This window comes from Haemorhous mexicanus, chromosome 22 (genome assembly GCF_027477595.1).
Source record: "Haemorhous mexicanus isolate bHaeMex1 chromosome 22, bHaeMex1.pri, whole genome shotgun sequence".
Taxonomy (NCBI): Eukaryota; Metazoa; Chordata; class Aves; order Passeriformes; family Fringillidae; genus Haemorhous; species Haemorhous mexicanus.
In genome coordinates this window covers 125,485-139,967 of record NC_082362.1, presented here as the reverse complement: position 1 = coordinate 139,967, position 14,483 = coordinate 125,485, and the positions used below count along the sequence as shown (strand labels likewise).

The 14,483-nt window shown below is 46.0% G+C and overlaps 1 long non-coding RNA gene across 1 annotated transcript; it reads right to left on the bottom strand.

Moving 5' to 3' along the window:
* Positions 1–3,412: 3,412 nt before the first annotated feature.
* Positions 3,413–13,543, bottom strand: LOC132337473 (uncharacterized). The gene is made up of 4 exons (XR_009489190.1): positions 13,397–13,543; positions 12,401–12,553; positions 10,447–11,216; positions 3,413–8,305 (listed from the first exon to the last, which is right to left on the bottom strand). It is a non-coding gene; the product is annotated as an uncharacterized LOC132337473 (long non-coding RNA).
* Positions 13,544–14,483: the final 940 nt, after the last annotated feature.

Here is a 14,483-nt window from a genome sequence, read left to right as displayed (position 1 = left end):
AAGATACGGGAGTAGGAATAACAGTCCTTTATTAGAAAAAATAAACTAAAACTAAAATGAAAACTAAAAATAAAAATGCAGTAATACAAAACAACACTGACAGAGTCAGAATAAAACCTGACCTCTGGTGGGTCAGAGTGTTGGTAGCAGTCCTATTAAATGGTGGCTGCAGTCCTCCTGCAGTGACAGGTGTGGTTCTGTTGAAGCAGCGATCCTGTAGAAGGGTGTAGTTTTCCTCTTGTGGTCCACTGGTGGTGTAGATAGACCTGGTTTTCCTGTGGAAATCTAGTGGAGAAGACAGCTGCTCCTCTGGGAATCCAGTGGAGAAGGCTGCCCTGGTGTCCCAAAATCTCAGAGTATATCTAGGAAGGAATGCTTGGCTCCTCCACCTGGGCAAAGCATCTCCCAATGGGATGATGTAATTTTTTTCAGTCATGCAGTGAGAGTCCATGGCTGATTAACAGGAGCTATTTCCCAGAGGAGGATAGGTTTGTGGAAGAGATGAAGAAACCTGCCCAATTAACAGAAGATAACTGTCAAACCTCTTGTTCTAGATTGCAAGACAAGATGTATTCTATTACCATCTGTATGGCAGGTGTCTGGTGTCAAGTGGGCAATTCTCCTTATCTCTCTCCCTGAGCGATCATAATCACTCCTCCCTTGGCAGGTAACATCTGCTGATAACAAGCTATTGAATGTCACCACATGACTGATAAGAACTATAGCATCCCTTTGTGAGATGCTCCGCCCAGAAGGAGGAGCCAAGCATTGCTACCCAGATATAATCTGGAGGTTCTGACACACCGGCACAGCGTTCTCCACCGGATTCCCCAGAGGAACAGCAGCTGCTTCTGCTTCCACAGATCTGCGGAGGAAGAATACACCCTTTTCTACAGGACCCCCTGCTCCAATAGAAGCACACCTGACACTTCAGGAGGATTGCAGCCACTTTTCCAACTGGACTGCTACCAACACCCTGACCAACAGGGTACCAGGTTGAGTTCTGACTCTGTCAGTGTTGTTCTAGTGTATTGCATTGTTTTATTTTATCCTTTTATTTTCTGCCCTTCCCTATTAAAGAACTGTTATTTCCTGCTTCCATATTTTTTGCCTGAGAGCCCCTTAATTTAAAATTCATAGCAATTTGGAGGGGTGGGGAGGGTTTGCATTCTCCATTTCAGGGGAGGCTCTTGCCTTCTTTAGCAGACACCTGTTTTTCCAAACCAAAACACCTCTAAGAGATGGTAAATAGAATAGACACTTATCTTGCAATCCGGGAGCGAGAATTCCCAAGTGTATGAGATGTGGGAAGCACCGGAAGTACCGGGGAGGCCCCGGGATGGATATGGGGGTGTCCCAGGCAGATTTTTGGGGGTTCCGCATTGCGCAGGATGCCTCCCAGACTCAAGCTGGCACCAGTGCAAAGTGAGGCTGCTTTGACAGTGCCAAGTATCTCCTGCAAACTGACACCAAGAACCTGTGCTGGTGACTTTTTTTTTCCCAGGAAAAAGGGCTGGCGTTGTTGTTCAGAAGCCAGTGGCTGGCTGGTTCCTAAAATTCGGCATTGCGCAGGATGCCTCCCAGACCCAAGCTGGCACCTGTGCCACGTCAGGCTGCTTTGAGATTGCCCAACACCTCCTACAAACTGCCATCAGAAACCTGGGTTGCTGAGTATTGTTTGCAAGGGAAAGGGGCCAGCATTGGTGTTCAGGGGACTGTGGCTCGGAGTTTTTGGCTGGCTCCTAAAATTACGCATTGCGTACGATGCCTCCCAGACCCAAGCTGGCACAGCTTGCAGTTCGGGCTGGCATGACAGTGCCAAGTGGCTCCTGCAATCTTCCATCAGGAGCCTGGGCTGGTGACTTTTGTTCTCCAGGGAAAGGGGCCTGGTGGTGTTCGAGGGCCTGTGGCCCAGTGTGGCCAGCTGGCTCCTGAAATTCGGCATTGTGCAGCATGCCTCCCAGACCCAAGCTGGCACCAGTGCCAAGTCAGGCTCCTTTGGGAGTCCCCAACATCTCCTGCAAACTGTCATCAGGAACCTGATCTAATGGGTTTTGTTTGCCACGGAAGAGGGCCGGCGTTGTAGTGCAGGGGCTTGTGGCCCGGAGTAGCTGGATGGCTGCTGAAATTTGGCATTGCGCAGGATGCCTCCCAGTCCCAAGATGGCACCACTTGCAACCTGGGCTTGTTTTAGAGTGCCAAGTGGCTTCTGCAGTCTGCCATCATGAACCTGACCTGGTAAGTTTTGCTTACCTGGGAAAAGTGTCAGCGTTTGTGTTCGGGGACCTGTGGCCTGGCGTGCCCGGCTGGCTTGGGATATTCTGCATTGTGCAGGATGCCTCCCAGACCCCAGCTGGCAGCAGTACCAAGTCAGGCTGGTTTGACAGTGCCAAGTACCTCCAGAAAACTGACACCAGGAACCTGGGCTGCTGACTTTTGTTTCCCAGGGAAAAGGGCCGGAGTTGGTGTTCCAGGCCCAGTGGCCCGGAGCAGCTGGCTGGCTCCTAAAATTTCGCATTGCATAGGATGCCTCCCAGTCCCAATCTGGCACCACTTGCAACTTGGGCTGGTTTGAGACTGCCAAGTGGATCCTGCAATCTGCAATCAGGAACCTGAGCTGGTGAGTTTTGCTTACCTGCTGTGCCAAGTGGCTCCTGCAATCTGCCATCATGAACCCGAGCTGGTGAGTTTTGATTACCTGGGAAATGGGATGACGTTGGAGTTCAGGGGCCTGTGGCCCAGAGTGGCTGGCTCGCTCCTGAAATTCCGCATTGCACAGGATGTCTCCCAGACGCAAGCTGGCAGCAGTGCCAAGTCAGGCTGCTTTGGAAGTGCTACGACCTCCTGCAAACCGACACCAGGAACCTGTGCTGGTGACTTTTGTTTCCCAGGGAGAAGGCCCGGCATTTGTGTTTGGGGGCCTGTGGCCCAGAGTGGCCAGATGGCTCCGGAAATTTGGCATTGCGCAGGATGCTTCCTAGACCCAAGCTGGCACCACTTGCAAGTCAGCTGATTTGAGGGTGCCAAGTGGCTTCTGCAATCTGCCATCATGAACCTGACCTGGTAAGTTTTTCTTACCTGGGAGAAGTGCTGGCGCTGGAGTTCGGGGGCCCGTGCCCTAGAGTGGCCGGCTGGCTCCTGAAATTCGGCATTGAGTAGGATGCCTCCCAGACCCAAGCTGGCGCCAGTGCCAAGTCAGGCTGCTTTGTGAGTGCCCAACACCTCCTGCAAACTGACACCAAGAACCTGGGCTGGTGACTTCTGTTTCCCAGGAAAAAGGGCTGGCATTGATGTTTAGGAGCCTGTGGCCCGGAGTGGTCGGCTAACTCCTGAAATTCCGCATTGCTCAGGATGCCTCCCAGACCCAAGCTGGCACTGTTAGCGTTCAGAAACACATAATCACAAAAAATGATTATGTGCAGGTGCTTTTATTGAAGAACTCTGGGCGTCAGGGGTACAAATCCAAATCTGAAATCTGACATGGGTTAGGGATGAACATGTTTTTATATTCTATCGTTATATAACTTTCATGTTAATTATTAAACTTACATTGTTCTATTGTATACATAGATTTCAGCCAAGCATAGCCCCCCTTAGATTTCCAACATAGTTTCTCATGATTCTTCTTATGATTATACAATAATTATATTTAATTACTAAACAATCATCACATCTAACAATTATATCATTTATCATACATTTACGCAGGTGCAACACAAAGCCTAACATTTCAGAGTCTATTTTAACATTTTCCCAGGGCCCCACTAACATTCTCCTCCCTTTGAAAGCAACTTCACTTCACTATATGTGTTAATGTTTCCACTTGATACAGTCCTTTACTTATCAATTTATATTCGATGTTCTTCAAATCTAGGGTTGATGTAAACATTGCCATGGATGCTATCACGAACTGGAGAACCAGAAAATAGATGGTGTGAATCTTGTGTCAGTGCCTTTGTTATTTTCTGGTTCCAGTATGATTTCTTCTGTATCTCCTCCTTTAAGATGCTGTAAACTAACCAAATTGCTAAGAATACAATTAGTAAGATTATCACACTCTCAATGATAGATTTAATCCATGAACTCACATTCCACCCTAACCCTTTAAAGGTTTTCCTAACCAGCTTGTAGTCGAATCCTTTTGTTCTTCTTGTGCTTCATGCTCTATTTGTTTCAACTGATTGATGTCATATTCTACATCTGCAGTTACATTTGGGATGTGAACGCAGCAATGATCAACTCGTCCCTTTAAAAATCCATATACTCCATGTTCTTGCAGGAGTAACAAATCTAAGGCTAATCGATTTTGTAAAGTCATTTTTATGGTAGCTTGTAATTGTACATTTAATTCTTTAAATCCTTCCCAGGTGACTCTTGCCAGTCTATCTACCTGACCTGTAAGTTTGTACGGCATCTCTCTACTCTGATAGTTTGCCATAGGACCAAGCAAAGACTCTAGGGCCCACCCAAATTTCACTCCACTAGAGGGTTCTTGCCAAGTGTCATCTGGATTTTTTATTGTCTAGAACTTCTTGTCTTGCTCTTATCTGCAGAAGTTCATGTTTTCCATTAAATGGGGACTTTTTCCAAATTGGACGTAAGATTGGGAGGCCCAAAGTAATTTCCTTTACTTTCCCATCTACAGGCATATACGTTGTCCAGGTACCACTGTTTGTTGCCCATACAAGTTGTCCTGGACTTTTAATTGTACTCCTGGTACATCCTATAATCACTTTATAATTCATTTTGCCTTGTTTATGTTTGATCCCTCTGCAAGCACAACCAATTTGTAGGGCTATTGCCAGGGGTGGCATCTGTTTTATCTCTGCATCATCAGAAGTGCAGTCATAAGTTTTATTGCATGCCCACCGACTTACTTTGTCTGCCCACGTTCTGCTACTGGTGTCAGTGTACGTTACTGCTGGATCTGTTTCATTCTCGGAGCCTTCCCACTTAATACACCAAGGGGTGTTTGCTATATATTGGAATTTTTAAAGTATACTCAGAGACTATGCACTGTCCCAAGGCTCTATCTGATCTTTCTGATCCTCGGCCTCACACTTCCATACCAGAGTGGTTTCTGTAACATTTTCTATGATCTTTTTATAGTGTGGCAAATAGCATTGCCATTGTGTGATGCCTCTCGACTGTCTCATAGGAGTCCCTAGTATGCCATCACTTAGAATACAGTCTTTCTGGCTCATAGATCTTATCCATATTCCTATTTTCTCCCAAGAAAACAGGAACATGACTACTTGCCTCGACTACTTGCCTCAACTCGGGTACCTGTTTGCATGCAATTGTTTTGTTCTTTTGTATTTCAGGTAGTTTTGATGTTATGATTCCCCAATTTACTGGGTCTCCTGCTGCCTTTGGTATTGGCAGACGGGCAGTTATTCTAGTGGTGTTTTGTATTTTGGTAAAATCTTTGACTAATCCAATCATTACATTCTCAGCCCAAACTGCATTAGAAATTTTTATCACCTGTGCTTCTGCTTGTACCTCTCTCTTCATTCTAGAATGGAGAGTGGTTAGTTAGAGATCTTTTTGCATTCCACATCCCAAAGACATTAATGACCATAACATTAGCACAATTAATAATTGCATTCTCAAAGTAATTAAACACATCTTATCTGCAGTCTTGGTTCCACAGTTTACACAGTCTGTGATCCAGGATAGACTTTCTTCACTCGGGTATAGTGAATCCAGGGGTCCACGCCGGCTACTTTGACTGCTGTAAAGGTGGTCAGCAGTACCTAATAGGGTCCACTCCACTTTTCTTTCAGCGGTTCTTCGTTCCGGTTTTTGATGTACACCTCATCTCCTGGATGTATGTTATGAACTGGATTCTTGAGAGTTAGTGGTCTATTCCACACGATGATGTTCTGGAGCCGGGCTAAAGTTTTCCCGAGAGACAGAACATAATTATACACTTCCGGCTTTCCTGTGACGTGTACATTAGTGTTAGGCTCAGGAGATTCATATGGTTTCCCATACAATATCTCATAACAACTGACTGACATCCTGCTCCTAAGTTTTATCGTAATCCTCAACAGTGCTATTGGCAAAGCCTGGGGCCACTGCAGCATGGCTTCTTGGCATATTTTACTGATTTGCCTTTTTAGTGTCTGATTCATCCTCTCTACCTGTCCACTTGACTGGGGTCTCCACGGTGTGTGGAGGTCCCAAGTTATCCCCAGCAACCTACTTGCCTCTTTTACTACTGTAGCTATGAAATGGGGTCCCCTATCTGTTGATACCCCTAGGGGTACCCCGAACCTGGGAATAATTTCCTGTAGTAACCACTTAACTGTTTCCTTTGCTTGGTTTGTGTGACAGGGAAGGGCTTCTGGCCATCTAGAAAATGTGTCAACCCCCACTAACAGGTATTTGTATTCTCAAGTTCTTGGCAATTCTACAAAATCTACCTGCCAATAGTTTCCTGGCTCTATTCCTATCCAAATTCTTCCTAGCTGTGCCTGTCGCCTAGCCACTGGGTTGTTTTTCAAGCAGATATCACATTTTGACATGACTGATTTTGCCATTGTTAACATTCGTACCGAAATTAAACTCTGCTTTAGCAATTTTACCAATGCCTCTGCACCCCAATGACATTTGTTATGTTTCATTTGTAGAACTTCTCTCATTATCAAGTGGGGGGTGCCACTATCTGTCCTTGTGCAGTCACATACCATCCTTCCGAATTCTTTTGTGCATTTAGTAAACGTGCCAGTCTCTCATCTTCTACTGAATATTTTGGTTTTGGAGACAAATTAAATTAGGATACGTTAAGCTTTAAAGGCATAAATGCCACTTTTGTTTGCACCTCTCGAGCAACCTGTTGCATTGCCCAGTCTGCCTTTCGATTTCCCTCACAGATTTTGGAGTTTCCTGATTGGTGTGCTTTACAGTGTATAATTGCCACTTGTTCAGGTTTTTGTACTGCTTTTATCAGTTGCAGGACTGCATCTTGGTGTTTAATGTGCATACCTCGAGAAGACAATAATCCTCTTTCTTTCCACAGTGCTCCATGTACATGCCCCACTCCAAAAGTATATTTTGAGTCAGTCCATATATTTACCTTTTTTCCCTCACCTAATTCTAGTGCCCTGGTTAAAGCAACCAGTTCTGCCTTCTGGGCAGATCTATTTGGTGGTAATGCTTTTGCTTCCACTACTGTACTGACTGTTGTTACCGCATATCCAGCGTATCTGGTTCCGTTTTCCACGAAGCTGCTCCCATCTGTAAATAGCTCCCACTCCGGCTGCTCTAGTGGGACGTCTTTCAAGTCTTCTCTTGCTGAATAGGTGTACTCTATTACCTCTACACAGTCGTGCTCTAATGGGCCTTCTTCAGTTGTGGTACCTCGGAACAAAGCTGGATTCAAAAGGTTAGTTGTTTTTAATGTGACATCATCCTACTCAGTCAGGACTACCTGGAATTTTATCATCCTGCTTGGAGATAGCCAATGGCCCTCCTTCTGCTCTAAGACAGTGGTTACCATGTGTAGTACATAGACATCTATGTGCTTTCCCATAGTAAGCTTCCCGGCTTCTTGTATCAGTATCACAGTGACTGTGACTGCCCGCAGACATGAAGGCCACCTGGCACTTATGTCGTCAAGTTGTTTGGAAAGGTAGCCCACCTATCTTTTCCAGCTTCCCAGACGCTGGGTCAGGACTCCTTGTGCTAGGCGCAGCCTTTCATGTACAAATAGCTGAAAATCTTTAGACAGATCAGGTAACCCTAATGCTGGAGCAGTTGTCAGTGCTTCCTTTAGTTTTTAGGAAGGCTTCTTTCTGTGGCTTGCCCCAGGTGAATGGCTGCGTCTTCTGAGCTTCATACAGGGGTTTTGCAATTGGTCCATTGTCCATGATCCACAAGCGACACCATCCTGCCATCTCAAGGAAGACTCGCAGGTCATGTAATTTCTGGGGCTCTGGAATAGCACAGATAGCTTGGATACCTTGGTTAGTACCTAGTTTTTGTTGCCCTTGTGAAATTTCACATCCCAGGTAGATCACAGTCTGTTGGGCAATTTGTGCCTTTCCTCTGGATACTTTGTAACCTCCCATTCCCAGGGAATTAAAAATCTCAGTGGTTACCTTTATACAGGTTGCTTTTTCTTCTGTAGCTATTAGTATATCATCAACACACTGCAACAATAGGTATTGGTCACTTGATACTTGCCCATTTTCGTTCCAAATCTCCAGCTCCTTTGCCAGTTGGTTTCCGAATAGAGTCGGTGAGTTCTTGTCCCCTTGTGGAAGTCGTGTCCAGGTGAGCTGGGTCTTTCTTCAGTTCCCTGGATTTTCCCAATCAAAGGCAAACAGTTACCTACTTTCTTTGTCAAGGGGATGCAGAAAAAGGCATCTTTTAAATCAGTTACAGTAAATTATTTATATATCTCCTTTATGGATGTCAGCAATGTGTAGGGATTTGTTACTACTGGATAAATGTCCTTTGTTATTTTTTTATTGCTCTCAAATCTTGCACTAATCTATATTCACCATTTGGTTTCTTTACTGGAAATATTATGTCCTAACTGTATATTTATAAAAGGTTCTTGAACCTGTTTTACAGGTTCTACATCTAGTCAGCTGCTATATTCTCCCAACACCATTGCCTTGCTAACGTTTTCCTGCTGGAACTGATTGCCCTGGTAAAACCTGTCTGGGTACTCTCATTTCCAATGCCCCTCCTGCTTGCAATACGCACATTGATTTAGGCTTAACCCTTGCTTAACTGGTCTTCTACCCCAACTACTCCTGCCACATCCTCTGAAATTTGGGTTCCCTTTTCCTTGTATTACTGCCAGAAGATTTTGCTGCTGCCTTTTACTAGCTTTTCTTTCGCCATTATTATTTACCTTCCAGGCTACCTCAAGTAGCTTATCCAGATTCCTTAATTCCTCCCCTCCTAATTTTTGCAATTTCTTCTGAATATCGTCTTGTGACTGACCCAAGAATATGAGAGTGAGCTGAACCTTTGCTTGTTCTGTGTCTATTTGGAGATCTGTATATTTCCTTGCTGCCTCCTTAAGCCTCTCCAAAAATGCAGTGGGAGATTCTTTCTTTTCCTGTCGAACCTCATATAGTTTAGACCAATTTATAGTTTTGGGCACAGCATTCTGAACTCCTATTTGGATCCACTCCTGGTATTTCTGTAGTCTCCTCATATTGCAAAATAAATTAGGGTCCCATTTGGGACCCTCAACTGGGAAATTGTTATCTAAATTTCCTGTTACGAGCCCATTTCTGGTATCCTCCCTTGCCCTTTCTTTGGCTGCCTTAAGTACCATCTCTTTCTCAATAGAATCCATTAAAGTATCTAATATTACTTGTACATCATCCCAGTCAGGATTCTGAGTTCTCATAACTATTTTTACTACTTGTGCCAACTTATCAGGATTTTCTCTATAAGTTCCAGCTGATTGTTTCCAAATAACTAAATCTGCAGGAGAAAAAGGCACTTTTACAAATACTGGCCCTTCCACTCCTACACCTTGTCACAAGGGGGCAATCACAGTCCGTTTTTGTCTGCCTATGTCTTTTCACAACCAGGGCAAGTTTTTACTGGCTTCGGGTTCTGTGGGCTACTGGGGCTGCTGCTTCATTACTATCGCTATCTTTTTTACTTGCATCCCTCCCCCTCCTTTCTGTCACAGTTAGGTTTTGCTCATCTTCCGAGGAAGAGGAATCAGGTGACGATGTGAGAGGAAGATAAAGAGAGAAAGGTGTACTAGATGAGACAGGTTCAGGATCAGGTGAGGTAGGGGTAGGCAGCGGGATAAGGACAGATGAAGCAGGTGGGATAGGGTTAGGTTCTCTTGGTCTTATTGGAGCTACCTGTAAATCAATATCTGTATAATTTTCCCTACTCAGACTTTCTTTCAATGACAAGTGTTCTAGACAACGTTTCTCGCAAACGCCACACTTATCACTTGCAGATGTTCCAACCACCACTAATCCATATTCATCCTGCCATTCTGGCTTTTCCCGTAAATAGAAAAACAAATCAACATACAGAACCTCATCCCATTTTCCTTCTTGCTTACAAAATGACATTAACTGCAAAATGTTGTTATATTGCAGAGTCCCATATTTTGGCCTTTTTTCGCCATTCTCCAAGACATATTCTGGCCACCATGTATTACAACAATTAATCAACTTAGCTTTATGTAATTCTTCCCCAAAATTACCCTGTTTCCAATGTGCTAATAAGCACCCCAAAGGAGAAATTTGTGGAATAGAAGCATTGCTGCCCAAAATCCCTTTGATCTTCTCCATCCAAAAATACACCACAAATGCCAAACCTGCAATGCTTTCACGAATGTCTTACGGAACGGCGCCTAGGCAATACTACCAGGAATTCCTTAGCCCAACCAAGCATAGCTTTCGCTCTGTCTTATTGGCAGGCAACCAAACCAAAATAAAAGCACCTTACCTCTCTCCCGGGGACGTTGTGAGTGGCAGAGGTGGTCGCAGCTGATGGGCTCCCCAAGAATCCCGCGGTGCCAGCTGGAGCGTGATCGAATCACAAACTCGCTCAGCAGCACTCACAGGGTCCCATCTGGGTTTCCAAAATGTTAGTGTTCAGAAACACATAATCACGAAAAATGATTATGTGCAGGTGCTTTTATTGAAGAGCTCTGGGTGTCAGGGGTAAAAATCCAAATCTGAAATCTGACATGGGTTAGGGATGAACATGTTTTTATATTCTATCGTTATATAACTTTCATGTTAATTATTAAACTTATATTGTTCTATTGTATACATAGATTTCAGCCAAGCATAGCCCCCCTTAGATTTCCAACATAGTTTCTCATGATTCTTCTTATGGTTATACAATAATTATATTTAATTACTAAACAAACATAACATCTAACAATTATACCATTTATCATACTACTTACGCAGGTGCAACACAAAGCCTAACATTTCAGAGTCTATTTTAATATTTTCCCAGGGCCCCACTATCAGCGCCAGTGCCAAGTCAGGCTGGTTTGACAGTGCCAAGTACCTCCGGCAAACTGACACCAGGAACCTGGGCTGCTGACTTTTGTTTCCCACGGAAAAGGGCCAACGTTGATGTTGCAGGGTCTGTGGCCCGGAGGGACCGGCTGGCTCCTGAAATTCCGCATTGCACAGGTTGCCTCCCAGACCCAAGCTGGCACCAGTGCCAAGTCAGGCTGGTTTTAGAGCCTCCAACACCACCTGCAAAATGCCATCAGGAACGTGGGTTGGTGAGTTTTGTTTGTAGTGGAAAAGGGCCAACGTTGTTCTTCAGGAGCCTGTGGCCAAGAGTGGCCGGCTGGCTCCTGAAATTCGGCATTGCATAGGATGCCTCCCAGAACCAATCTGGCACCAGTGGCAAGTCAGGCTGGTTTGACAGTGCCAAGTACCTCCAGAAAACTGACACCAGGAACCTGGGCTGCTGACATTTATTTCCCAGGGAAAAGGGCCGGCATTGGTGTTCCAGGCCCAGTGGCCCGGAGCAGCTGGCTGGCTCCTAAAATTTCGCATTGCACAGGATACCACCCATACCCAAGCTGGCACCACTTGCAACTTGGGCTGGTTTGAGAGTGCCAAGTACCTCCTGCAAACTGCCATCAGGAACCCGGGCGAGTGAGTTTTGTTTGCCAAGGAAAAGGGGCCGGTTTTGGTGTTCCAGGGTCTGTGGCCCAGAGAGGTGGGCTGTATCCAGAAATTCAGCATTGCGCAGGATGCCTCCCAGACCCAAGCTGGCAGCAGTGCCAAGTCATGTAGCAGACACAGGGCCAGCGATGGCTCTGTGGAGGGATGTTTAGAGATAGGTATTTGCTGAGTCACAGAAATTGAACCAGGAGTCCTCACTCTGGTCCTCCAGGTCTGCTTATCTCTCTGTGACCCCATAGGCTTGTTTCCCCAACCCTTACTATTGGTGAATGTCCAATCCTCCCTAACCCTATAAAAGTGGCTGTCTTGGCCCATTCCTTTTGAAGAGCTGCTTTCGGACCCTTCGTGAAACCCTCAGAATAAATCATCGTGGAAATTTCTGAACACAGCCTTCTCCTCTCTCTTCTTCCTCTGCCTTCCAGAAGCCACAGCCATCCATAGCCCCTACTAGCAAGCTAAGAGCTGAAACTATAAAAGAGCTGATATCACTAAGAGCTGACAATCACTAAGCTTGCTAGGGGCCATGGCTATGCCACAGTCTGGCCTAGGGCACCCAAGCCCCCGGAGGTCTGAGGTATCTGGCCTTGAGACTGCTTGCCTGGGGCGCTTTAACCCTACAGGGAACCAGCTATCTGGTTAAGAAGTAAGCCCCTGAGGGTTCATTATTTTACAACTGACGCATCGAACAGGTGAACGAGAAACTCTTCACTGACGGAGCAGCGTTTCTCTTGAAGAAACTGTACCTGCCGTTATTTTGCGTCTTCCTGTGAAGTTATCCTACGTTCTAGGGGGATTTCTTAGCAGGGGGTCGATCCGAACCTCAAAATCAGTCATCTTGACCAAGTTCCGAGGAGACGGCCTGGCAGATGCCTTTCAGCAGCTCCTTTGATCCACAGCTGAAGAAAGATGTAAGTTTATACCAGCGTCTAAGCGTGCTAGAAATTTCTCAGGGTTTTTTTTTTTGTTTGTTTGTTTGGTTTTTTTTCCCCTCATTTTAGCTGCTGGAGGGGAATACATAACATGGGGATGAAAATTTTGAGTTTAAGGTTATCCCCTATTGAGAGAGATTTATATTTGCTAATCCTAGAAATCTTATCTGCTAATAACCTTTCTTTATCACGTGGTAAACTTTTCTAAGATTAACCTAAAGAAATTTATAAAATGGATACTTTCTCAGTTTCCTGATACTAACACAGAAGCAATTACAAATTATTCCTTTCGGGATATAATTGGGAAAACAGTATATAATTTACAGACTAACCAGGATTTTTCTGTAGCGGTGTACATGCCTCTTTTTCGTGTTATAACCAAAGCCGTCGAAAAATCTAAAAAAAGGAGCCTTGATTGCGTAACAGAGGCAGAGGTTCTTTTACATGCTAATGAGCCTGATAACCACCGAAATTCCTCAGTGTGGGCTACCTTACAAACTTCTCCCCAGCGTGCGGGATCTGCTCTACTCTCCCCCTCCTCGCATATTCCCTCGATAGCGGAAAAAAACAGCTCTGCCTCTGAGAGGGAGGCTACAGCTTTGCTCACCTCCTCAACCGGGGCTCAGCTCATTGTCGCGGGGACCCCTGTTTCCCCTCCTGTCCTTATCTTGGCTTCTCAGACATCCGGTCTTCCTTCTCCCGCGCTAGAGCCCCCCCCTCCACCTCCCCCCCCCCCCCCCTCCCGCCCCTCTTCCTGTTTCCCCCACCCCCGTCCCCGCTCCCCCCCTTCCCCCTCGGTCACAGCATTACCGATTCAAGATTCGGTTTCATCCGTTCCCGCTCCTGGAAATGCGAGTTCCCTTCCTACTTCCAGCCTTGCCCACAGGACAACTCTCGGGGTGCAACCATAGCCCGAGCCCAGCAGTTGCGTTCGAGTGGTCGCATACCGATCTGGCTGCCCCCCCGCCCCCGCCTACCCCTTGTCCCCACCCTCATGTTACCCAATCCTCCCACTCTCAATGCAGCCCCTGCGTTACGTCCGGGACTCCTCATGGTGTTACGCCCCCCCCCCCCCCCCCACCATGTCTGTGTTTGCTGTGGTGCCACTCCAGTTTCAATGACTCCCTCTGGCCAAACGCCTAGTGCTTCCTCACAAAATACAAAGACCCCAATATCAGCACTGCTACCAACAGCATCTGGGAAATGCCTCGCGCAGCCCGGTGGAGCCCCGGGCTATGACAACAAATCAAAGGCCACCCAGACCCAACCATGCTCCGTCCCAGGAGATCCAGGACCACAGGAGGAGGTTCCAACAATTGATGCGATCCAGATGGGAACCCGTCGCCAACTGGTAACTGCTTTGTCTATTGACTTTAAAAATGAGAAGGTTTATCATGTTCCCACAGGCAAATATGGACCAAAAGGTAGTTCTTCTGACATCTTAATTATAGGTGATTCTCTCAATAGCCCAAAGGAAATTTTTGTTGTTCCAGAAGTGAAAACAGTGCTCCCAGGAAAAGAAATTCTTGTCCAGGTGTGCTGCATTGACTTACCATTTTTTCTTTCAAAGGGAACTCCAATCACACAAGCCTTTCTACTCCCAAAAAATCACAGGGAACAGGTTCCTCTCAACCCTATGGCAATGTGGGCACAAGTTGTGGGTCCAAGCAAGCCTACCATTGAGTGCGGTCTTAACTACAAAGGGGAGAGGATCCACCTGCTGGGGATGCTGGACACCGGTGCTGACGTGACCATCATCGCTTGCTCAGATTGGCCTTCTCACTGGGACCTACAACCCGTTGCAGGCATGATTTCAGGAATTGGTGGGGCTACTGCATCCATGCGAAGCAAGAACAACATCCTCATTGAAGGGCCTGAAGACAAGCTGGCAACCATT